Source organism: Ailuropoda melanoleuca, chromosome 9 (genome assembly GCF_002007445.2).
Source record: "Ailuropoda melanoleuca isolate Jingjing chromosome 9, ASM200744v2, whole genome shotgun sequence".
NCBI lineage: Eukaryota > Metazoa > Chordata > Mammalia > Carnivora > Ursidae > Ailuropoda > Ailuropoda melanoleuca.
In genome coordinates, this window is record NC_048226.1 from 44,704,897 (window position 1) to 44,731,424 (window position 26,528).

Sequence of the window (26,528 nt, forward strand, 5' to 3'; positions counted from 1 at the left end):
GGAATCTGGGGATGTACTGTATGGTGATTAACATAATATAATAAAATAAAATTAAAAAAAAAGATAAATATTTTGAGAACTTTTATTGCAGAGAGAAGCAAAAAAATGCAGTAGTAGCTGGGTGGTAAGAGGGGCCAAGGGAAGTCTTTAAAATAAATATTAATTTTTTATTTGAGCATAGTTGACACAATGTTATATTAGTTTCAGGTGTACAACATAGTGATTTGACAAATCTATACCTTTTGCTCACCAGATGGTGTAGCTACCATCTGCTACCACACATTATGTAATACCATTGACTATATTCCTTATGCTGTATCTTTCATCCCCATGACTTATCCATTCCATAATGGGAACCTATATCTCCCATTCCCCTTCATTCATTTTGCCCATTCCCTTCCGCCTCTCTGGCCACCATTAGTTTTTTCTCTGTATTTATGGGCCTGTTTCTGCTTTCGTTTGGTTTGTTGTTTTAGATCCCACATATAAGTGAAATTATATGGTATTTATCTTTCTCTGTCTACTCACTTCACTTAGCATAATGCTCTCTAGATCCATCCATGTTGTTGCAAATGGCAAGATCCCATTCCTTTTTATGGCTGAGTAAAATTCCATTTTTTATATATATATATGTATATATATACATATATATGTATATATACACATATATGTATATATACACACACAATATACTTATAAATATAAGTATACACTATATAAATAGATATAGAAATATAAATTTATTTATTTATTTATTTTTATCACTTCTTTATCCATTCATCTACTGATAGACACTTAGGTTGCTTCCATACCTTGGCTACTATAAATAATGCTGCAATAAATATAGGGATGCATATATCTTTTTGAATTAGTGTTTTTGTTTTCCTTGGGTAAATACCCAGTAGTGGAATTTGTGGATCATGTCATATTTCCATTTTTAATAATTTGAGGAACCTTCATAATGTTTTCCACAGTGGCTGTACCAATTTGCTTTCCCACCAAAAGTGTTTGAGAGTTTCTTTTTCTTTACATAAGGGAAGTTTTGATTTTTGCTTTATTTTTTAATTTGGAAGAATAAAAATGCATTCGTATGCTAATGGGAACTATCCAGTAGAGAGGGTGCACATGATGTTGAAAAGTGAGGGGAGTCCAGAGTCTCTCATGGTTTGTCTCCTTCTCTGATTTCTTCCCATTCAGTTTTCCCTCCCCTCCCCTGTGGTTCTCCATGCTATTCCTTATGTTCCACATATGAGTGAAACCGTATGATAATTGTCTTTCTCTGCTTGAGCACTGGTTGTTATACACAACTAATGAATCGTTGAACACTGCAACAAAAACTTGTGATATGCTGGCTAACTGAACATAATAAAAAATAAATAAAACAAAGTCTCTTCAATATCAGAAAAGAAAAAAGGAGGAAATTGCTGGAGCAATGTGTTTGGATAGAGAAGAAGAGAAAGAATCCAGCACACTAGAGACACTGGCTTTAGAAGTGTGGAATCTTGGCCCTGCTAGCCACTTCCACTGCCACCAGCCTGGTCCAAGCTGTCATCGTCTCTTAGCTGGATGACTGCAATAGCTCTTGACTAGTCTCCCTTCTGCTGCCCTTTATCCACCTATAAACTGTTCTCAACACAGCATTCAGAGTGATCTTTTTAAAAAATATATTAGATCAGGTCACCGCAGCACTCCAAACCCTCCAATGGACCTCACTTCACTAGGAGAAAAGTCAAGGTCCTTGCACTGACACACCAGGTACTTGGTGATCTGGTTCTCTGTGAGTCTTCTTTCTTCTCTCTCTCTCGCTCTTTTTCTCACTGTCCTTTCTTCTTTCTAAACTTCTTGACTTTTCTTGGAACTCCCTGGAATCCCCCTGTAACAGGGCTTTTGCTCTATCTTTGGCCTCTGTGTAGGACACTCTTGTCCCAGATATTTCCTCATTTGACTCCCTCTCTTGCTTCAAGTTTTTGTTCGTATCTCAAATTTTCAATGAAGCCTGCCATAACCACTTAGCTAAAATTGTAACCTTAGTCCCATCACAGTGTTCTATTTTTTCTTTTTTTCCACAAGTATTTATACCTTCTAAAGACAATGTAATTGACTATTTTCTTATGTTTATAGTGTGTTGCCTCTCTCCCTCAGATAGAATGTGAGCTCCAAGAGAGATATATCCATGAGTGTATCTCAGGCTCCTTAAAATCATGCCTGGAACATAGTAGGTAGTCAATAAATATTTACAGGATGAATTAATATATTTAGCTATCAGAAAAACTCTAGTAGCTCTCTGAAAATGTATGAATGAGAAGTCAGAAACTGCCTCTCTGTGCCAGGTAAATATACTGTTCTCTGTAAACCTTGTTGGGGTGTGTTTGCTAAGCTGCAACAAATTAATTTGAAAGCTAAAGGATGTGTATGATATTTTTATCTAACCCTTTGCATTCAATGCAAAACATATTCATCAAATAAATGTTTATAATAACCTTCACATGTGCTTAGCATTTACTGATTTATAATTTCATTTTGTTAAACCTCCTAACCTTGTGAGATAGACATTATCATCTGCATTTAATTGGTAAAAAAAAAAATGAAACTCAGAAGAGTTAAATGACTTGCTCAGATTCTTACAAAATTAGTAAATGGGGGATCCAGAACTTAAGTGCAGACTTTCTTATATTCCATTGAAGATGCTTCCTGGCTTCACTATATTACATGGAGAAATAGCTCATGTAACATCAAATATGCTACCTGCATACTGAAGGAATTTGATTTCATATTGGTTGTTTGAGAGTCTTTATATCAAATTTTAACTAAATATCTATATATCCATTTATCCGTCTATGTATCTTTCTATCATTCATACATATATACATTTGTTGAATATTTGTGTCAGGCATGATGCTAAGTGCTATGCAAATATTATCTCATTTGTACCCCTTCCAAACACTATAATCAAGATATTCCATTTTAGGGGCACCTGGGTGCCGCAGTCATTAGGCGGCTGCCTTCGGCTCAGGGCGTGATCCCGGCGTTCTGGGATCGAGCCCCCCATCAGGCTCCTCCGCTGGGAGCCTGCTTCTTCCTCTCCCACTCCCCCTGCTTGTGTTCCCTCTCTCGCTGGCTGCCTCTGTCAAATAAATAAATAAATAAAATCTTTTTTTTTAAAAAGATATTCCATTTTATAGATGGGAAAACTGAGGCACAGAGAGGTTAAATAACTTGCCCCAGGCTGACATCAGAATGAGCCACAGTGTAAACCTAGAAAGTCTAACTGCACAGTCAATATTCCTAACCATCACAAAACACATTTTCCTTCCTCAGTTAATGAGAGTAGGTTTGATCATCTTAACCAGATAGTATGTAGAGAGAAATAATTTCTGAACTGCTTTGCTTTATGCCTGAAAAAAGATGGGTGTTTCTTAAAGTGCCTTTGACTGATGTTGCACTATGGGGCTAGTTGCTGACCAGTCCCACTCTCCTGGGTGGAGCTGACACACCATCTCTACTGCAGTGAGGTCAGAAACAGCACCCTGTCAGAGCTCCTCTTTTCTTTTGGAACCCTGCATCTGATATAAGTGTTCAGTCTTCAAACACCTGCCTCTGTGACTCCCCAGACAGGTCATTGTCAACCCAGTTCCTGGAGGCTGAGCACAGCATACCAACATTCTATGTTAAAAGATACATTATTTTAAAATATGGTTAAAATGTCTTCATTGGTTAAAACATTTTCTACTCTTTGCCATCCTCATACCTATTGACATTTTAATCTGAGCAGTTTGGAATGGGTGAGTGCAAAGAGTCCAAAGGTAAAATATCAAATTCAGATTGCAGATATGTACATGTGAAGAGATGAGCATCTAGAAAAGTAATCCATGTGTTCATAAACTCACTTTTTTTAAAAAAGATTTTATTTATTTATTTATTTATTTATTTATTTATTTTTAAAGATTTTATTTTATTTATTTGACAGAGATAGAGGCAGCCAGCGAGAGAGGGAACACAAGCAGGGGGAGTGGGAGAGGAAGAAGCAGGCTCCCAGCAGAGGAGCCTGATGTGGGGCTCGATCCCAGAACTCCGGATCACGCCCTGAGCCGAAAGCAGATGCTTAATGACTAGAGCCACCCAGGAGCCCCCATAAACTCACTTTTAACTATACTCCAGAAATCTCTTTGCACTCAGAACCTGGCCATAATTCTGTAGTTTGAGATCTAAGCTTCTCTGGCCCTGGAAGAGGTAGGCAGTATTTTTTACTGCTTCTTTTTGCTGGTCTGTTAATTACCACTGGAGAAAACAGAGAATGGAGGAAAACAATATTCTTCTTTTTAAGAGATCAAAGTAGTACATGTACCAGTGTCTCTGGAGCTTCTTCTATCAATTTATGATAGAGGCATTCTGCATTCATCTAGATTTATCAATAAAAGAAGAGCCAGAGAAGTTTCCGTCATCTAAAGTAATGAAACTGTAAGTAGGTTAGATAAGTCTGACCTAATAATTAGTCTAAAACAAGTACAAACCCATTCCCTGAAGTGGTTACCAGAATAGTTTCTTTCTGAATGCTGTCTGGCTTTTATTGGGCTACTCCACTAAATTTTCATTAGACTCATCTTGATTTCTTTTAACCACTGGTCATTCATCCACTGATTCATTTAAACAAACATTTTATTGAACATCACCTATGTTCTAGAAACTGTGTTTAGCATCAGGGACACAGAGATGAGTTCAAACCAGTTCCAACCCTGAGGGTATTATAGCGTCATGAAAAAACAACTACCCTAACATGTAATTATACTATAATGTGATAACTGCAATGATAGAGATAGTTATATAAGAAACTGTCCCTTATAGGACTGTTTTAAATCAAACAATTTCTGCTGCATATGAAAGCAAATTAGAAATAGAAACTGTCAGACTACTGTGTGCAAAACTGTTTCTCAAGCTATACAATGTTTAGAGTCTTGCTATATTAGTCTCAGTAACAGAAAATAAAAAGAAGCCATAATATTACAACTCTAAGAAAGCATCAGATCCTTAGATTTGGGTATGGAAATACTTCATTATCCTAGCCATAGTTTTAAAAATAGCTCTTGACACAATGTACTTTGTTATTTTTTAATTCTTGGTTACCAAGTTTTAATCAACTTTGCACCTCTGGTTCTTCTGAATCATAATAGATTTTCTGTCTTCTTCTTCCTGACTGGCTATCTATTTTTAAATTTGTATTTATATTTATTTGTTCAGAATATAGGTTTGTTTCTGCCTGCCTGATTTTGAAGTGCTCAAATATTATTTTCATGAATGCCTTGCGTTGTTACTGATTGAGACAAGTAGAATCGTCAAACCGCAGAGTAACAGGCTAATCTTGGTTCTACTTCCTTTTGGTGACAGCCCATCAGTGTTATTCAGCCGGAGGTGGGACGCCAAGGTATTACTTAAACCTAGACTGATTAGTAACTCTTCCACTTTCTGTGGGGGGAGTAAGAGTTATATATACTTTCCTGGTAAGGAAAGTAAGTTCCTGTGCTTCTCCATTTTACATATGGAGACTACTGGAGCAGGTGGGAAGGAGAGGGAAATATGAGATCTTGGCAGGTTCTTGGCAAGGATAGGAACCTATGTAGGATTGGGGGAGGGGGAGATTTTCTTAATCTACTCATATGTGTCCACATGTGCATAGTCAGTATACCGATCTGCTTTTCTGGGCATAATTAAGTAGAGACTTGAAATTTGCAGTACTCCTCGGAGGAGAGGAGGTGATGGATATGGAAAGACAGTGGAGGGGAGAGACAGGGCAGGCAGGGGCCCTGGAGCAAAAGACCGCCATGGGAAATGATCAGCACTGGCTTCCATAAAGCGCTTTAAAGAAGAAAGGTATCCTTAACACCCACTTTGTAGTTTTTGGCCATACTGTAGGGTAACTGCCTCAGACACCCACAAGCCTTCAATAAAACTGCACTACATAATGCAACCTTGTATCTGAGGTTGTTTAGGAACGCACAAGTAAAAGGATCTATGATGTACATTAAGGTCATCTTGAGACTCAAAAGAGAATAACCATGGGAACAGAAGCACAGGACTCAGGTTTCAATGGAAAAAGAACATTAGGGGGGAGCTAAGATGGCCATGTAGTAGGAGGACCCTAGCCTTGCCTCGCCTCTTGAACACAGCTAGGTAACTATAAAATCATTCTGAAAACCCAAGATATTGACATGAGGACTGATAGAACAGACTGCACAACTAGAGGGAGAGAAAAGTCCATTTCGAGGAAGATACGAAGAGCAGAGATGTGGTTTGGAAGAGCAACAGATCGCTGATATCATCCTTATTGGGGAAAAACTGAGAGCTTTTCCTCTGTAGTAAGGAACAAGAAAGGGATGTCCTCTCTCACCACCATTATTTAACATAGTACCAGAAGTCCTAGCCTCAGCAATGAGACAACACAAAGAAATAAAAGATATCCAGATCAGCAAGGAAGGGAGTCAAACTTTCACTATTTGCAGATGACATGATACTCTATATAGAGAACCCAAAAGATTCCACCAAAAAATTGCTAGAACTGATACACGAATCAGGATACAAAATCAATGTAGAGAAATCCGTTGCATTTCTATATACCAATAATGAAGCAGCAGAAAGAGAAGTCAAGGAATGAATCTCATTTAAAATTGCACCAAAAACCACAGGATACCTAGGAATAAACCCAACGAAAGAGGTGAAAGATCTGTACTCTGAAAACTATAAAACACTGATGAAAGAAATTGAAGATGACACAAAGAAATGGAAAAACATTCCATGCTCATGGTCTGGGAGAACAAATATTGTTAAAATGTCTATACTACCCAAAGCAATCTACATATTTAATGCAATCCCTATAAAAATATCACCAGCATTTTTCACAGAACTCTAGAACAAACAATCCTAAAGTATGCATAGAACCACAAAGACCCCAGATAGGCAAAGCAATATTGAAAAAACTAAGCAAAGCTGCAGGCATCACAATTCTGGGCTTCAACTTATATTACAAAGCTGTAGTAGTCAAAATGGTGTGGTATTTGCACAAAAACAGACACATAGATCAATGGAACAGAAGAGAAAACCCAGATATGGACCCACAACTATATGGTCAGCTAATCTTTGACAAAGTGGGAAAGAATATCCAATGGAAAAAAGATAATCTCTTCAACAGATGGTGTTGGGAAGACTGGATAGTTACATGCAAAAGTGAAACTGGACCACTTTCTTACACCATACACAAAAATAAATTCAAAAATGGTTGACAGACTTAAATGTGAGACAGGAAACCATTGAAATCCTAAAGAACACAAGCAGAAACCTCCATGACATTGGCCATAGCAACTTCTTACTAGATATGTCTCCTGAGGCAAGGAAAACAAAAGCAAAAATTAAACTATTGGGACTTCATCAAAATAAAAAGCTTCTGCACAGTAAAGGAAACAATCAACAAAATTATAAGGCAACCTACAGAATTGGAGGAGATATTTGCAAATGACATATCTGATAAAGGGTTACTATCCAAAATATATAAAGAACTTATAAAACCCAACACTCAAAAAACAAATAATTTAGTTAAAAAATGGGCAGAAGACATGAATGGACATTTTTCCAAAGAAGACATTCAGATAGCCAACAGACACATGAAAAGATGCTCAATGGGAAATACAAATCACAACTACAATGAGATACAACCTCACACAAGTCAGAATGACTAAAATTAACAAGAAAGCAACAGGTGTTGGTGAGGATGCAGAGAAAGGGGAAACCTCCTACACTGTTGGTAGGAATGCAAACTGGTGCAGCCACTCTGGGAAATAGTATGGAGGCTCTTCAAAAAGTTAAAAATAGAATTATCCAGCAATTGCACTACTTGGTATTTACACAAAGGATACAAAACTACTGATTCGAAGGGATACATGCACCCTGAGGTTTATAGGAGCATTGTCAACAATAGCCAAATTATAGAAGGAGCCCAATGTCCATTGATTGATGAACAGATAAAGAAGATGTGGTGTATATATACACAATGGAATATTACTCAGCCAGAAAAAGAATGAAATCTTGCATTTGCAACAATGTGGATGGATCAAATGGTGTTTCAGATCAAATGGTGGTTCTACCTATAAACCACATTTGTAGTGAGAGATACTTACTGTTGTATTGCTTGTTTGATAAATCAGACAGCTCAGCTGGTTTGAGTCTCTGCTAATGAAAGCATTCATGAGTTTACCTTTCACTCCAGGCATTTCCTCTTGTGCGGAGAATTTTGTGCCAAAGTTGGGGCCACTGCAGAGTGATCGATACAGAGCAATGCAAAGTCCTACCACGTTCCAAGCCCTGGCAAATGCTGCTCCTTCTGCCTGAACTCAATCCCTGCCTCCCCACCCCAGACAAAGTATACTATCACCCACCTGGTACGACTCAGCAGAGAAGTTACCTCTCCGTTAACTTGGTATGCTCCCCACTCTGGAAAGCGTGTCCTTTCCCTCACTCTCCCCCTATCCCATTGTGCTCTATTTGGATTTATTCAGTCACTGCTCATGAAGCCCTGTAGAGAAAGCCACAGTAAATGAATAATGCTGGGGTAACTAGTAAGGACTTTTAAAGGGAAAAATCCTTTTAACATTCAATTAACTAACATTCTGTAGTACTTGATCACATTGCACCCTCATGTTTGTATCATTATGCCAGGCTCCATGTATTATGCTGTGAATCATTCCAGGTCCAGGGACCCCATTTTCTCATCTTATCCTTGAACCCCAGGTTCTTCCATAACAGGTGCTTTTTTATAGATGTGTGTTACAAAAATAAATAAATAGGTGGATGGACAGATGGTTGGATGAAAAGATAGATAGATCTCTTGCCCCCTAACACCTGCAGTTTCCCCAGAAAAGGCAAGCCTTCTTGTTGTTGCTATATTTTACTTTAAAAAAAAATCAGTGGATGGAGATGAAAATATTTATCTGTGAACTGAGGTAAAACTGAAAAGGAACTGCTTAGGACGAGCCTTATCCACAATCATAAAATACATCTTATATAAACCTCTCATAAAGGAGAATAAGAAAGAGATTGTGGATGGATTAGTGACAACATATCATCACAAGTAAGAAAGTAAAACCAAAAGTCTAGAGGTTAAGTTAGATCAATTTTGTGGTGGAAAGAGTACCTCCATTTAGAATATGTATTTGTGTGGGAAATATATATTTTTTCCTATAATATATATATATTTCCTACATAAAAATTGTTATATAAAATTATATATATCTATAAATATATATATATGTATATATTAGAATTAGAACTGAGAACAGGACATGCCCTATAATATATGGGAATCCAGTGCAAAACAAAAATGCAAAGCCCTATATTCAAACATTATTCAGAATTTTAAGACAGCGACAGTAGAGCATTAAACCAGTCTCAGAGCCCCATTAAGTGTAGGTCCCATGTGACTGTACAGTTGACATACCAGGAATTCAGCCCTACAATTATTCTTTTTTCTACAGTCTTTAAATATAATACATTTTTGTTTGCTTACAATTATACCTGATTGTCATGCTATCTTCAATTGGAGCTATAGAATGTCAAGGATTATATTGCATGGATATATTCCACTTTGTGGCTGTTTTACATATTATTTACATCCTCCAATACTAATGTTTTTGTGTTCTAATCATCAAGATTGTTCACATAGGGTCCTTGTTTGGCATGTAGTAAACTCTTGATAAATGTTTAAAACAGAAAAAAAATATCTATTCTCATTAATCTTAATAAAAGTTTCATCAGCATCCCTGGTTACTAACAAATAGAGGTATTAGTGAATGATAAATTTACCATACAATATACATTTATATATGTAAACTTCTGAATATATACAGTAGTGTTTGGGAGCTATATTCTAAAACCTTCCTTCAATTAAGACAAGGTTTAAATATTGCATTTTATAAGAAGTTCTAATGATGTCAGTTATATCTCAGTTCCCACCTTTCAAGGCACATGTACAAAGGAATGGAAAATAACATTTTCCACTCTCTGGAAGCTGCTTTTGCAGTCAAGAGTGTTAACTGCAGATGCTTTGCTTTGGGTCCACTCAGAACGCTGATTCCTCTGCCCAGTAGAAGCCAGTGAATGCTGGGAGTTTTCTATGTGTCATTTGTGTATCAGGTTCTGTGTTTGGGATTTCTTTCATCAGTTCCATTGTTCTACCTAATGTGTGACTTAATCTTAGTCTGAGTCCTGTCAGATCAGCTCTAAAACATTAGCGGGTTTTTTGCAGCGTTTCTTACATACCAGAAACTTGCTTTAATCTTCTGCTTTAATTCAGCTATTATCACAACCCATGTGACACTTATTGACTACTTTTCTTGATGCCTATGATATACCAGTCACAATATTAGACACCTATACCACCATTATCTAAAAGCCAGAAATACTGGGACAGATAAGGTAGAATCTTGAACTTAGAATATTTAAATGTTTTATTAAAATGCTGAAAAATGCATTTATCTAAATAAAATGTATATATTAAGATTATTGGAAATCTAGAAATCACATGTAAAACTCTTCTTCATATGGCATTGGAAGATGAGAGGGTGTGAGGTCTAAGATACAGTTTTTCCTCATTAGCTCTTAGGAAAACATGCAATGTTATGTTTTTGTGGCCTCTGGGCCTAAATGATTCCCAATCATTTACATTTCTCTTTTCATCTGATTAGCAGGTGAAACTGGTACAAAGCCCTTGAATAAATATTTCTTACATAAGTGGGACTGATTACTAGACTTAGTAAAATCAGACCTCCTAAGGACTCTTCGAGCAAACTGTTCGTCAGAAGCCTCATCACTGATGTTGATTATGCCTCTTCACCTTAGAATCCATAGCACATAAGAATTGTGGTTTAATTTTATTTAAATTCTACCTTTCTTTATAAGTTATTTGGAATAAAACAACACAGACTAAGAATAAACAATGGCAAAAGGTATCTACTTTTCTTCCCAAATGACTTCCAAAGGTTAATTCAAGGTAGCAAGGGGTGCATTGTGGGTTCCCAAAGAGGCATGGTGGAGGGTTCGGGTCCCAAGGAGGCATGCTGGAGGACACTAGATAAAGGGCAGACTGACCACATGACTTCTTGGAGGAGTGGCAGTGCCTTCCATAAGAGAAGAGCATAACTACTTCCCAGTGGTGGCAGGGGGAATGAAGGGCTGGTAAAGGGTGAGCAGACTAGATGTGTGGTGAGAGAACTAGAAGAATTAGCAGATTTGGACTTCAGAAATATCTTCAAGTAGGTTCCACACATGTACTGGTTATAAGCTGAGCCACATTAAAATGTGCCGAAAGTAAGGGAGTCTCACTTAGAGACAGAAAAGATGAGGTGGAGATAAATGGAAAAAAAAAAAAAAACAACCCATGCTAGACCAGATCTTAACTGAGTGAGATTACATGGTATTATCTCTAAATTTATAGATGTCAGTAAGGAATCTTTGGCTCTGAAAGGCAGAAGGCTCGATTCAAACAGGCTCAACTACAATGGAAGTTATTGGGTTCCTTAACTGGAAGTCCAAAGCCACACTGGGCTTCAGGATGGATTAAATAAGCAACCTCAGCTCCACTTGTCTGCAGTTTTCTTACCTTTTCTACTCTTCCAGGGGACAAATTCATACTTGGGCTGGGAATAAGATGGTGCAGCTGCTCTGGGCCTTCTGTCTATGACAACTTCCCCACAAAGGCAGAAAGAATCATTTCTTGAAGTTCTTTGGAAATGGGACAAAAGAACAGTTGTAGAAACCTCTTCTTTAATTTCATTGGCCTGTGTTGGGTCACATGCTCACTCATGAACCAATCATTGGAAAAGGGGATGGTATTCTTTCTCTTTAGACTAACAGGGCCTATTTCTTTTCTTTCTTATTTTTTTTCATGAAATATAGTTTATCTTTGTGAAAAACATTCCAATATACATCAACTCTTGCAAGGTTTACTCCACAATCTTTCATAACATTTTATTAATTACCTTAGTTTCTAGCAGTTGTTCTAGTAAAGAAAATATAAATTGGTATTTAGTCCATTTTCCTCCAATTAAGTAGCCTAATAGGGCCCATTTCTAAAGCTGGGGTTTGGTTAACTTGAGATCTCAGTGGGCCTACATGAGAACTCTATCAACTGTCTAACATTGGGCTGTTTTTCTCCTACTGGTATAGAGTTATATTTGAGAATATTTGAGTAGCATATTTTGTAGTGAAGCTCTTTTTAGTGTAAGAGAAAAAAATTAGGATTTCCTTAGAAATAAAGATTTCCTTCTCTTATAATGCATGCTATTTTTTTTATTATGGAAATGAATTACTCCCTTTAGAAAACTGTAAGTATGGAAAAGTGTAAAGAAGAAAATAAAAGATATGTACAATTTCTCACCATCATTAACATTCTGAAAGCTTTTGCTACTGTTTTCTGTGCATATTTGTTTAACATATATTCTACTTGTTGTTAAAGACATAAACCCATTTCAAACTGATTTAAACAAAAATGAGAATTTATGTAAAATACACCAGTGATACCCCAGGGAACCACAAGGACAGCAGAACCATAGATGGGACCAGAAATTGGGAAACAAGTGGGAACTTAGGGAGTAAAGCCTCCATCCTTCTCTCTTTTTGTAGCATGGCTTTCTTTGCTTTGGCATGCAGATACTCAAAGATGGCCACCTCTTAGGTCCCAACTGTGCACCTTATTCTTTCTCCCACTTATTAAGAGCAAGCCCATGCTCCTGGGGAATCAATCAGTTTCCCAAGCTTGTGCGGAGTTCACCCTGAGTTCCATCAACTGTGGCAAGGGAGCAGTCACATAGAATAACATGGCAGCTAAGGGCCCATGTGCGTAGGTCGTGGGTCATTTCTCAGAGAAAGAGGACCATTGGCACCTGAACAGATGTCACCACAGTAGCATATTTCTAGGCTCTGAGGATGAGGGCATGGACATCTTGGGGAGGCCATTATTCTGCCTACTGCAGAGAGGAAATGGAGGAAACTCGGGTGGAATGATTTATTTTTAATTAATGAAGTTGAAGTTTCAATCGTTTCCTCAAAATGAGAAAAAAGAGATAAGGCTGGAACTATTTTTGTTTTCAAGAAGCGAAACAAACAACTGGCAGCCGCTGTAGTCAGCATAAGCTATCGACTCTGATACACCAGGGTTAACTGATACCCCTCGTATAAAGATTGCTTGGCTTGCTTGTGATTGTTTAGTTCCTTATTTACACTTAACTTGTTTAATGTCTGGTTCTCCCTTAGTTTGTAAACAACACAGGAGGGCGTGGGAGGCTGCTGTGTCTCTTCTTTTCACAGCTGTATTTCCTGTACCTAGCATCAATAGTAGGCACTAAATAAATACTAATTGATCAAGCTAAATAAAAACCCTACTGGTCAGTCTGACATTTCCACACTTGCAAATTTCAATGGTTTTATTGGTAATGAAACCCAAAAGCTTCCACAATCACCTACAGCCCAGAGCAAGACTTCCAAGCCATATGGTTCAAAGGCTTTCCTAAACTCACCAAGCCCAAATTCCCCAGTCATTTCCTCGGTCAGCATGTGCTGTTCTGGATTGGCCCTGGGCTCTCCGCGGCACCTAGAGGCATGCCAGGGTGGGGTTGATCTTGATATCTGGTGGCTCATTTTTCTCACCAGAGTCCAAATCCCTAATTTCAAGGTGCTGAACTAGATAGAGTTTTTTCTTCTAAAAGTATCCAACAGTTTGCCCCCAATACAGAGATATTTTTAACAGCCTTACTCAGGTATAATTTCTATACAAAAAAAAAAAAAAAAGGAAAAACTACACATATTTAAAGTATACAATTTGATGAGGTGTTTTTATTTTTTTAATTTTTTGTTTATTTGAGAGGGAAAGAGAGGGAGAGCACAAGAGCATAGAGGGAGAAGCAGATTCCCCGCTGAGCAGGGAGCCCGATATGGGGCTTGATCCTGGGACTTCAGGATCATGACCTGAGCCGAAAGCAGACGCTTAACTGACTGAGCCACCCAGGTGCCCCTGACATATGTATATACCCTTGATCGGGTAATAAACATATCCATCACCTCCAAAAGTTTCCTCCTGACCTTTTGTTTTTTTCTGGTTCTTTTATTTGCTTTATTGTGGTAAAGACACTTAACATGGGATCTACCTACTTAGCATTTCTAAATGCACAGTATCACTAACTACAGGCACAACGTTGTACAACAGATTTAATAGTAGCTTCTCAAAGAGTAATGCTTTCCTTCTTCCTGAACTTATAAATTGACCCATTAACTGTGAGGTGCCCATGGCAGTGTTTCTGGAGCAGCCAGTTGTCCCCGGGTCCCCCTATCTTTCCTCTTTGGGTGAAGTCATCCTTGCAAGGGTGGAGGTAACCCTGACTCTAGAGTGGCTCTTCAGAGCAATGTTTAATCAACAGCAGCCATTACCTCATATCAAATTCCAGCCACAATGCCACGTGCAATCTGGCCATGACCCTCACAATTCAAATTGCAGTGGACTTGGATTACGTAATTCTGAGCCACATATTTCCTTTAGACATGAAGTTGGCTCTTCTGAGTCATTGAGATCAGGGAGATTTCTAAGGGTTGTTTTTCTGTTTGAAATGATAGATTGGTGTTGATGTGCCCAGTTCTTTTTGTGCGTATCAGGAAAAAATAGATCATGAACTGAGGTCAGGAGTAGTCTGTGATGATAAAAAATAATAAAGGTAAATTAATCCTTGGTGATTTAACCCTTAATCATATAAGACATTTTAAGAATTTAAGTACTTTAAAATATTAAATACACAAAGTTCATTTAATATTGCTCATTAGACAGAAACTCCATTCAGAATCCCATAACAAGAGAGTCTGTAAGTCCTAAAAGGAACAAATTCAGCCACTTAGGAGAAGGAATCAGTTTAAAATTTCACCTCACTCCCTACAACACCAAATTCTAAATAAATTGAAGAGCTAAACATAAAATTAAATAATAAACATAAATATAAAAATATTCATCAAACCTTTAGGAGAAGAAATGTCTAAAGGTACAAGCAACAGAAGAATTACAAAAGATTGAAAGATATATTTACATAAAAGATTGAATACATCTAAGAAAAAAATATAATAGCTTCCCCCCCCCATTTCTGAGCAGTGAGGAGCTCTTGTCTACATTTGCAGGCATAAGGTCCAAGGGTCCTCTGCAGTCGGAGCAGGCCTTCGGTAGTAAGAAGACGGCCACAGCCACCACCTCATCAAGGTGAATGGGCAGCCCCAGCTGTTCATGCTGCAGCACAAGCTCCTGGAACCAGTTCTGCTTCAGCACAAGGACCAATTTGCCAGGGGGGACATCTGAGTCCGAGTAAAGGGTGGTGGTCACTTGGCCCAGATTGAGGCAATCCACCTGTTATCTCCAAAGCCCTGGTGGTCTATTATCAGAAATACGTGGATGAGGCTTCCATAAAGGACATCAAAGACACTCTCAGCCAGTACAACCTGCCCCTGCTGGTAGCTGATCTCTAGCACTCTGAATCCAGAGCTTGGCGGTCCTGGCACTGGTGCAGTCTACCAGAAAGCCTACCAATAAGGCCACCATCATGAAGATCAGGATTCACTTTTATAATAAAAAATTGTCATGGGACTTAAAAAAAAGAAGAAAAATTAGAGAAATTGAAAGTCAAATAGCACATTGGAGCAAATCATTTGTTATACCTAAAAGGATTATTAATTTTTATATAAAGTTATATTTCGATAAAAGCAATGAGAGCTGATAGGAAAGTAGGCAAAGAACAAGGATTCTCTTGTTTAATTGAAGAAAAAACACAACTGGTTGAAAAAAATACGGAAAAGTGTTCTACCTTGTGGTCATCAATGAAAAAAATTTTTTTTTAAAGATTTTATTTATTTGTTTGACAGAGATAGAGACAGCCAGCGAGAGAGGGAACACAAGCAGGGGGAGAGGGAGAGGAAGAAGCAGGCTCCTAGCAGAGGAGCCTGATGTGGGGCTCGATCCCATAACGCCGGGATCACGCCCTGAGCCGAAGGCAGACGCTTAACCGCTGTGCCACCCAGGCGCCCCATCAATGAAAAATTTTAAGACCCAAGATACCATCTTTAGTTATTTACTTATTCAATAGGTGATTCACTCAAACAGCCTTTATTAAACAGGAAGAGGCAAGGTGCTGTGGATGAAGTGATTAGATACCCAGAGCTCTTCTGTCGGTTAAATTTCAGCCCCTTGGAGAGAGAAAGGCCCAAACAGAGAAAAGAGGCAGACACACACACAAATAAAAGGAGTGGTAAAATATACCTTGTGTAGGAAATAGTTTCAGAAATATTTCACATCGTTAATAATATTGCTACTAATGAGAATTGGGTGCAGATGGGTCTCCTTATACTGCAAATAGGAGTAAAATCATTACCACATTTTTTGGACAGAAAATTGTCAAATTATTTTAAGAACTGTAATTCATGAACTCTAAAGTCATATCCTTTGATCCGACTATTATTTTTCTGGGCATTTAGTCAAAAGAAAGGGTTTTATGTTCTGAAAAAAAAAAATTCATGGGTGCCTGGGTGGCTCAGTCGTTAAGCGTCCAACTCTTGATTTTGGCTCAAGTCATGATCTCAGGGTCATGAGATGGAGCCCTGCATGGGGCTCTGAGCTGGGCATGGGATTCTCTCTTTCTCTCTCCCTCTGTCCCTCCCCCCAAGCTCATGCTCTCTTTCTCTCAAAAAAAAAATTCACCAAGATTTCCATAACACCATTACTGATCAGTAGAAGAACAAAAGACTGAGAGAAGCCGCAGAAGATTATGGTTTCTCCACTTAATGAAATATAGCCATTAAAAATAAGTTTCATGAAAAGTATGATAGAAAGCAAATATTTGAAACCTGAACTTGTATATATACAAAAAATAAAATCTATTTAATAAATAAACTGTATCTAAAAATATCTCTGAATAAAAATGTTGGCAGAAGTTACGTGTGAATATAGCACTCATAGTAATGTTATTGTTTCTAATGATGCACTTTATTCATAACTGTGAGTGTTACCCACCTTGTCCCATTCGTTCTGGCTTTGGCCATGTGACTTGCTTTGGCCAGTGGAATGTGCATGCACTGTATCCCAGGAGAAGCTTTAAATGCAATTTCATGAGAATCACACATCCCAAAATAAGGACTACTCCTCCAGCCTAGATCTTGGAATGAGACATAAATCACCCCCACAAACCCCCCGTAACGTGATAGGGAAATGAAGATGTTGTTTTAAGTTGCTAGAGTTTTAGGACTGTTTACTTCTTCAACAAAGGCTAATTAATACAGGAACTTTGTTTATTGTTTAGAATACTGTGTTTTCAGAAATTTCTTAGTAAGCATTTAATGATTTTTAGAGTTTCAAATACAGACAAGTATCTCTGCCTGAAAACTAACAACGGCCCTGGAGGGAAATGAAAATCCTTATTTTCACACAAGATGGAGGATCATGTCTGAGTATCATGGGAAATTATTATGACTTGTCCTGAGGATTTAAAAAAAAAAACAAACACCTCAGTTAAATAACATTTTTTCACTCTTAAACTTAGTTTATTTTTTTAATTTTCTTATTGAAAGTGAGGGGGAAAGCCATTGGGGACCGAGCATCAGGAACAACTAATGAAGATCCAGATTCGGGAACAAATTATATCCTTCTACGGTGCATTCTTTCCCTTCCTAGCTCATTCTTATTCTCTGCAATTCATGTTCTCCTTATTACCTCAGAAAAATGGGAGTCAGCTGTGCCACCATTACGCTGGCAGTGAGTGCAGTGGCTTTGCCGGTTGGCAGGGGTGACAACAAAGGACCCCTAGTATTTAAAGTACAGAATGAGCCCTTAATACATAGTAGCGAATAATACTCAAAATATTCATTAGAGACAGTATTTTTCTTGTTCCAGAAATGAGAATAAGAACCAGTCTGTAAACTCACTGCTGCCAACAACATATCTAAGACAGTACACAGGAGATTTTATTGAGGGGAACTAAAGAGATCTCCTTTAATGAAGGATTGTCAAGACGACACCGAGAAGACAAGTGTTGACCACGAGCTGTGTCTAGAGAGGGACCGGATCGCTAAGGCAGCTAGCACAAGCTATCTTAAAAGGAAAGATTTATGCTATCCAAAGCCTCAATGAGAACAGCTTCATAAGTAAAATTTATCATGCCTCAGTGAATTTAATTTTTTTGATTTTGCAAGTAGCAATGTCATTTGAGATAATTATTAACTAATTGTTCAAGCTTTGCTTTCAATCATGTGCTGTTACATATATTTCTTCATGATTACCCTTGTGGCTCATTATATAAATCCATCTAAATTAGTAACACACATTACTCTTAATGCACTATGAATATTCCTTTCAAATGATTGTTATCATTTTTAGTCACATATCTGTAAAATAATTTCTTTAATATTCATTTCTTCCACTAGACTCACCACCATATTCTCAGTGTCCAGTATCTGGGAAGCACTGAATAAATATTTGTTGGTTAGTTGGTCGGGTATAAGAACCAGTCTGTAAACTCACTGCTGCCAACAACATATCTAAGACAGTACACAGGAGATTTTATTGTAGGGGAACTAAAGAGATCTCCTTTAATGAAGGACTGTCAAGACGACACCGGGAAGAGAAGTGTTGACCACGAGCTGTGTCTAGAGAGGGATCGGATCGCTAAGGCAGCTAGCACAAGCTATCTTAAAAGGAAAGATTTATGCTATCCAAAGCCTCAATGAGAACAGCTTCATAAGTAAAATTTATCATGCCTCAGTGAATTTAATTTTTTTGATTTTGCAAGTAGCAATGTCATTTGAGATAATTATTAACTAATTGTTCAAGCTTTGCTTTCAATCATGTGCTGTTACATATATTTCTTCATGATTACCCTTGTGGCTCATTATATAAATCCATCTAAATTAGTAACACACATTACTCTTAATGCACTATGAATATTCCTTTCAAATGATTGTTATCATTTTTAGTCACATATCTGTAAAATAATTTCTTTAATATTCATTTCTTCCACTAGACTCACCACCATATTCTCAGTGTCCAGTATCTGGGAAGCACTGAATAAATATTTGTTGGTTAGTTGGTCGGGTGATTGATTGCATGAGTTAGAAAGTTAGATTACATGACTATAAAAGTTGTGGGTTTATGATATCCCATATTTCTGCAGACAAGGATTTCTATGGAGTCTAAAAGATCTGATGGATTTCCTCCTGCTTCCCCACAGTGAGAAATATATTGTAAATAAAGTTAAAGCTCGGAGAAATTAGTTTTCTGCAGGTCACACCATGGTGGTTAAGAGCGTCTGGAGCTGGACTAGCCCCACACTGCTTGTTTAACACATGCCTTTGAGATAATAGAAAAGTACGTATTGGTCTCTGNATTTCCGGAAGGCTCCTGGTTGGGGGGTGGTCACCAGAAAGACCACACCATGATTAGAAGCTTGGAATTTTTAGCCACCTTCCTCCGCATCCTCCAAAGAGGGAAGAGGGACTGGAAGTGGAGTTAATAATTGATTATGCTTATGTAAGGAAGCCTCTATAAAATCTCACTAGTGTGAGGTTCAAAGAGCTTTCAAGTTGGTGAACACATTCACATACTGGGGGGTAACACCCCACAACTCCACAGAAATAGAAGCTCCTGCGCTCAGGATTGTCCCAGACCTTGCCCTATTTATCTCTTCATCTGGCTGTTCATACATATCCTTTATTATATCCTTTATTATACAGATGTATGTAAGTGTTTCCCTATGTTCTGTGAGCCATTGCAACAAATTAAGGGAACCCGAGGAGGGGGTTGTTGGAACCTCTGATTTACAGCTGGTTGATCAGAAGCACGGGTGATAACCTGGGCTTGCTGCTGGCATCTGAAATGGATGGTGACGGTGGAGAGCAGTCCTGTGGCACTGAGCTCTTAACCTATAGAATTAGATGGTGTCTCCAGGTGGATGGTGTCAGAATTGTGTTGAGTTATAGGATACCCGCTGGTGTCACAGGGAATTGTTGGCGTGGGGAAAACAAAACATGGTGTTTGGTGACCAGAAGGGTCAGAGGCGAAGTGTCGTGTGTGAGTAGTAAAGGAGAAACACAGGAAACACACAGGTGGAAAAACTGATTCAGTGACCGTGGACAAGTCATTTGAACTCTGTGTCCCAGGTTTCTCATTTGTAAATTGGGGATAACAAAATACTTTCCTCATGGGGTTGTTTTAGGATTTTAAGTCCTCAGAAGAGTGTCTGACACATAGTAAGTGTTACATAAGTGTGAGCTATTATTATTAAATAATTGAAAATAATCTAGACTGATTCCTAGCTCATGAGTCCAACTACCTATTTAATTAAACATTTACTTGGCATTTTCTGTGTGAGGTATGAGTCTAGGCTTTGAGGATGCAAAAACAATGTAGACAGTCCTTGCTCTTGAAGAACATGCAGTCCAAGAAGGACATATAGGCCCGAGGACAGACATCCCAGAGAAGTCATGGTAAATGATACTGCTGGATTAAAACTACAAGTGCTCCTGTAGTAGGGAGGGCAAGAGAACCAAACTTGCTGGAGGTGAAGTGAGGGATACTTAGCAGAGGGGCTGCCACATCACTGGACTGTGAAGGATGAGTAGGAGTTGGATAAAGGAGATCCACATTCATGACACCCCCTGTTCTCTGAAGATGGAATCTTATTTTTTTCAAGAACCCCACAGAGATTTCCTGATCCTCAGGCAAGTAGGTCCCTACCGTACTCCTATGGGATATATCTACATTAATTTAAACCAGTCCTGGTAACATCTGTCCTCTTCACCAGCAATTGGTTCAATCTGTCAAATTAGATATAAGGAAAGCCTGGCTGGAAAAGGCTGCCCTTCCTGAATTAAGCAGACAAAGCCTTACGAATAGAAGGCCACTGTTCGCTTTTCCCTGCCTCCATCCGCTGGTACACAGATGCACTGCCTGAGGGAGAGGGAGCGGAGGTGAGGGCCAACGGGCCTCAGAGGAGAGAACAGCGAGATGGAAGGGAGCCCGGTTCCCCAACACCGTTGTTGGGTCACCACAACGTCCCTAAACTTCTTACCTTTAGTCTTGTTAAGGGAGAAAAAAAAAAAAAGCATCCTGATTAGTTTAAACCATGGTGGTCAGGTTTTCTCTTGCTTAACAGCTGAAAGCGCTCCCAACTGACATAAAGAGGCAAAGCGGGGATGTCTGTAAACAGCAGAGTGTGGCAAGAGTCTGCTGTGCCTGCAGAGAGGTCAGAAGCTTGGTCAGACAGAAATGAGCGTGGGTAATACAAGAAAGAGAGGAGCTGTGGGGCTAGACATGTGAGTCCCTAATGCTGTCGGTCTGAATTTAGAGTTGTGTCTTACAGAGAATAGCAACCAACGGAGCGTTTTTGCCAGGTACATGATGTGATCGATATTGCTTCTATAGAAAAATAACCCAGTCACTGTGTACAATGCACTGGAAACCAGTTAAGAAAGGGGAGTAGCAGTTTAAGAAAGAGGGTGAAACAAAATAGCAATATGGGATGGGGAAGAAAGGTCAGCCACAAGAGGCCTTCCAGAGGATGCTATTTTGGCACCAGGCTTCCATATTACATCGGTCCCTCAGAAGCCGAGAAATTAATGGAAGGAGTTGATGAGTGAACTTGGCCCCTGGAGTAAGATGCCTGATAGAATCACAGCTCCTCTGCTTGGCACCTGTGTAGGCTCCCACATGACCCCCAACCTTGCAAAGCCAGTGTTCTCACCTGTAAAGTGTGCTCCATATTTCAATTATTTGTATTTATTTAATAGAAAATTATGTCATACTTCCTGTATGCCAGGAAGTTCCTAAGTGCCTTACAAATACTGCAAAATTCAGTCTTCCTAACAAGCCTTTAGATAAGTACTATTACTATCCCTATTTGTAGTATTGTCCCACTTATTATATTGTTGGGGGAATTAAATGGAAACAATGATAGTAAATTGTCCGACACACTGAAAACCCTCAATTAACACTATCTTCAGCTACTCCTTTTCTTTCTGTTGAAATTACTACAGTGAAATTTCTCTTTTTAATCTCTTACCTTTTGCATGTGTACATAGTAAACAGCAGTACAGAAATATCCAATTCCTCTCCCTCTCTCTCTCTCCCTGTCCCTCTCTGGGAGGGAATGGTCAGGGAATTTATTGCACTATAAATTATGTGCAGTAGATTTCACCCTTTAAATGATTGATAAGTTTTAACAAATGTGTGCAGACATGTTGCCACTACCAGCTCAAAACACTTCTGTCACCTATTTCTATCACTCCGAAAGTTCCCTCTTGGTCTTTTGCAAATCAACATTCTCATCCATCCCAAAGCCCCTAACAAAGCACTGATCTGATTTCTTGCCCTCTTTTAGTTTGTCTTTTTCCAAAATGTGATACACATGGAATCATATAGCATGAATCATTGTGCTCTTTTTTTCACCTGGCAGGACACTCTTGAGATGCTATTGTGTGTATCTGTAGTTCATTCTCAGTATGGCTGAGTATTTTTTTAATGTATAAATGTACAAGTCCTTTATCAAACAAGTTATCTTCAAATATTTTCCCCCAGTCTGTGGCTTATTTTACACTCTCTCCAGAATGTTTTTCAAAGAACAATAGTTTTTAATTTTGATAGTTTGTGCTTTTTGTATCGTAAGTCTGTAACTCTAGGTCACAAAGATTTTTCTCCTATGTTTTCTTCCAGAAGTTTTATGGATTTTTGACATACATCCAGGATTGTGACCATATTTGAGCTGTATTTTGCATGTGGAATAGACATGGGTTAAAATTCATTAATTTTCATATGGATATCAAATCGTTTGTTCGGTAAGACTACTGTTTCCACTTTTGAATTACCTTGATACCTTGTTGAAAGTCAATGTCTGTACATGTTTAAGTTTATTCCTGAATGCGATTCAGTTTCATAGAACTATGTTTTTCCATTCTGTCTTAATTACTAAAGCTTGTAGTAAGTTTTGAAGTCAGGTAGTGGGAGAGTCCCTGAGTTTACTTATCTTTTTCAAAAACTATGGCTACTTTAGGTCTTTTGATTTTCCATGTAAATCTTAAAAAGAGCTTGTCAATTTCTTGAAAATGAACTGCTGGGATTTTGATTGAGACATAAAAAATCTACAGGTTAATTAGGGGAGAATTGACAGCTTGACAATTTGAAGTTATCTGACATGTGAAATGACATATTTCTCCAATATTTAGAACTTCTTTAATTTCTCTCAGTAATGTTTGTCTTATTAGTATTTTAGATCTTACACATATTTTGTTAAATATCTCCCTAAAACTTTCCTGGTTTAATGCTGTTATATATGGTATAGATTTTTACATTTTAATTTCCAATTACTTTTTGCTAGTATATAGAAAAACAATTGATTTTTATATTTATTTTTATCTTCTGAATTTGTTAAATTCAGTAATTCTAGAGGTACTTTTGTAGATGCTTTAGATTATGTATATAGATGATCATATCATGTGCAAAGAAAGACATATGTTTCTCTATTTCCAATCTCTATCCCTTTTATTTAGTTTTTCTTGCTTTACTTCACTGACTAGGACCTCCAATACAGTGTAAAGAGAAGTAGTGAGAGTGGTTACCCTTGCCTTGTTCTTTATCTGAGAGAAAAAGCATTCAGACCTCCACCATCAAATCTGATGTTAGCTGTCAGTTTTCATGGATGACTTTTACTAGATTGCAAAAGTTTCCTAATATTCCCAGCATAGTGAGACTTTTTATGATGAATAGGTGTTGAATCTTGTCAAAATTTTTTTCTGTATCTACTGAGCTGAGCACATGGTTTTGCTTTTATAGTCTGTTAAAATGGTGAATTACATTGATTTGCAGATGTTGAAACCACCTCACATTCTTTGGATAAGCTCTATTGTTCATGAAGCACTATCCTTTTCATATATAGCAAGATTCAGTCTGCTGGCATTCTGTTAAGGCTTTTTATCATCTGTTTTCTATTTTCTGGAAGCGTTTGAATAGAATATGTATTATTTCTTCCTTAAGCATTTTAGTAGAATTCACCAGTGAAGCCATCTGAGCCTGCAGTTTTCTTTATGGGAAGGTTTTTAACTACAGATCCAATTATTAATAGAGATAGTGCTATTCAGGTTCTGTTACTTCTTTTTTTTTTTTTTTTAAAGATTTTATTTATTTATTCGACAGAGATAGAGACAGCCAACGAGAGAGGGAANTAGAGATAGTGCTATTCAGGTTCTGTTACTTCTTGACTGAGCTTTGGTGGTTTGCGTCTAACTAGGAATTTGCATATTTCATGTAAGTTATCAAATTTATTGGCATAAAGTTGTTCATAATATTTACTTGCTACAGTTTAATGTATGTGGAATCTGTAGTGATGGCCCCTTTTTCATTTCTAATGCTAATAATTTGTTATTATTCCTCTCCTTCTTNGTTCTGTTACTTCTTGACTGAGCTTTGGTGGTTTGCGTCTTACTAGGAATTTGCATATTTCATGTAAGTTATCAAATTTATTGGCATAAAGTTGTTCATAATATTTACTTGCTACAGTTTAATGTATGTGGAATCTGTAGTGATGGCCCCTTTTTCATTTCTAATGCTAATAATTTGTTATTATTCNTACAGTTTAATGTATGTGGAGTCTGTAGTGATGGCCCCTTTTTCATTTCTAATGCTAATAATTTGTTATTATTCCTCTCCTTCTTATTCAGTCTGACTAGACACTTATGAAATTAGTTGCTCTTTTTAAAATAAGCAGATTTGTATTCTGTTGCCTTTTTAAATTGCTTTGCTGCTTTTTATTTCATTGATTTTTTTCTTTAACATTTTCTTCTTTCTTTGTTTTTAATTTTGTCCTCTTTTTTTAGTCTTTAAGATGAATGCTTAATCATTCATTTAACACTTTTTTCTTTTTCTTTTTTTTTTTTTAAAGATTTTATTTATTTATTTGAGAGAGAGAGAGAGAGAGTGAGCACAAGTAGGGGGAGTGGCAGGCAGATGGAGAGGGAGAAACAGGGAGCCTGATGCAGGGCTTGATCCCAGGACCCCAGGATCATGACCTGAGCCAAATGTAGATGCTTAACCAACTGAGCCACCCAGGTGCCCCAAGACCTTTTCTCTTTAATTTTCTAATAAAAACATTGATGCCATAAATTTCCCTCTCAGCACTACTTTAGTGGCATCTCAAAAATTTTGATATGACCTGTTTCATTTTCATTCACTTCAAACTAATTTCTGATTACTTTTGGGTTTCTTCTTTGATCCATGAATTATTGGAAGTATGTATATTTAATTCAAATATTTATAGATTTTTCCAGGTATCTTTCTGTTCTAGTTTAATTTCACTGTGGTCAGAAAACATATTTTATGATTGCAATCATTTTAATTTACTGAAATTTGCTTCCTGGAACAAAATTTTGATAAATATTCCAGGTATATTTTAAAAGAACATGTCTTCTTCTGTTGAAGGTTGAAGTGGACTTTATAAAAGACAATTAGGTATAGTTCACTGAGAGTGATGTTCAGATTTTCCATATATTTGCTGATTGTTTTAAAACTCTTTTTCTATTATTCACTGAGAGGTCAATCATGAAGTNTCTATTATTCACTGAGAGGTCAATCATGAAGTCACTGAGCTGATTGTTGACTTATTATTCTCTTTTCACTATCAGTTTTTACTTTACGCGTTTTGAAGCTCTGTTATTAAGTACAAGCACATTAAGACGGTTTTATCTTCTTGATGAATTGAGGCATTGATAACATGTGATGTCTCTTTTAATCCCTGGCTGTATATATCCTGTATGCCGAAGTCTATTTTGTCTCATGTCAATATCATTACGCCATCTTTCTCTTGATTAGTTTTTCCATGCTATATATATTTTTCATTTTTTCTCCTTTAACATCTACATCTATAAGTTTAAATTGAATTTCCTTGCAGATGATATAATTGAAGTCTTGTATTTTGATTCAATTTGGTAATCTTTGCCTTTAATCAAGATGTTTAAGCCATCTAAAGTTAGGGTGATGATGAATTTGATTAGATTTAAATCTATCCTCTTCCTAGTTCGTTATTTGTCTTATCTTTTTTTGTTCCTTCCCCCCCTTGTTTCCTGCTTTCTTTCGAACTAATTGAATATTTTTTATTCCATTGATCTTCACTATGGCTTATTAGCTATCCTTTCTCTTTCTAGTGGTTGTTTTAGGGCAGTGGTTCTTAAAGCAGCGCACTATTTCCCTCTTGGAGATATATGTTAATGTCTGCAGACATTTTTGAATGTCATGACTTGAGGAATACAGCTGGCATCTAGTTGGTAGAGGCCAAGGATTTGGCTAACCACCCTACAATACACAGGGCAGCCCCCACAACAAAGAATTGTCAAATGAAAATGTCTTTGTATGTCTGAGAGGCCCTCTGTGACTTCATATTTCTCTTATTTCTCCCACACAACCTAACAACCCTCTCATGGCCAATTATCTCCTC

The 26,528-nt window shown here is 37.6% G+C and overlaps 1 pseudogene; it reads left to right on the top strand.

Annotated features, from left to right (window-relative positions):
- LOC109490151 overlaps positions 1-15,598 on the top strand; it is a 20,769-nt pseudogene extending 5,171 nt beyond the window's left edge.
- The last annotated feature ends 10,930 nt before the right edge of the window (positions 15,599-26,528 follow it).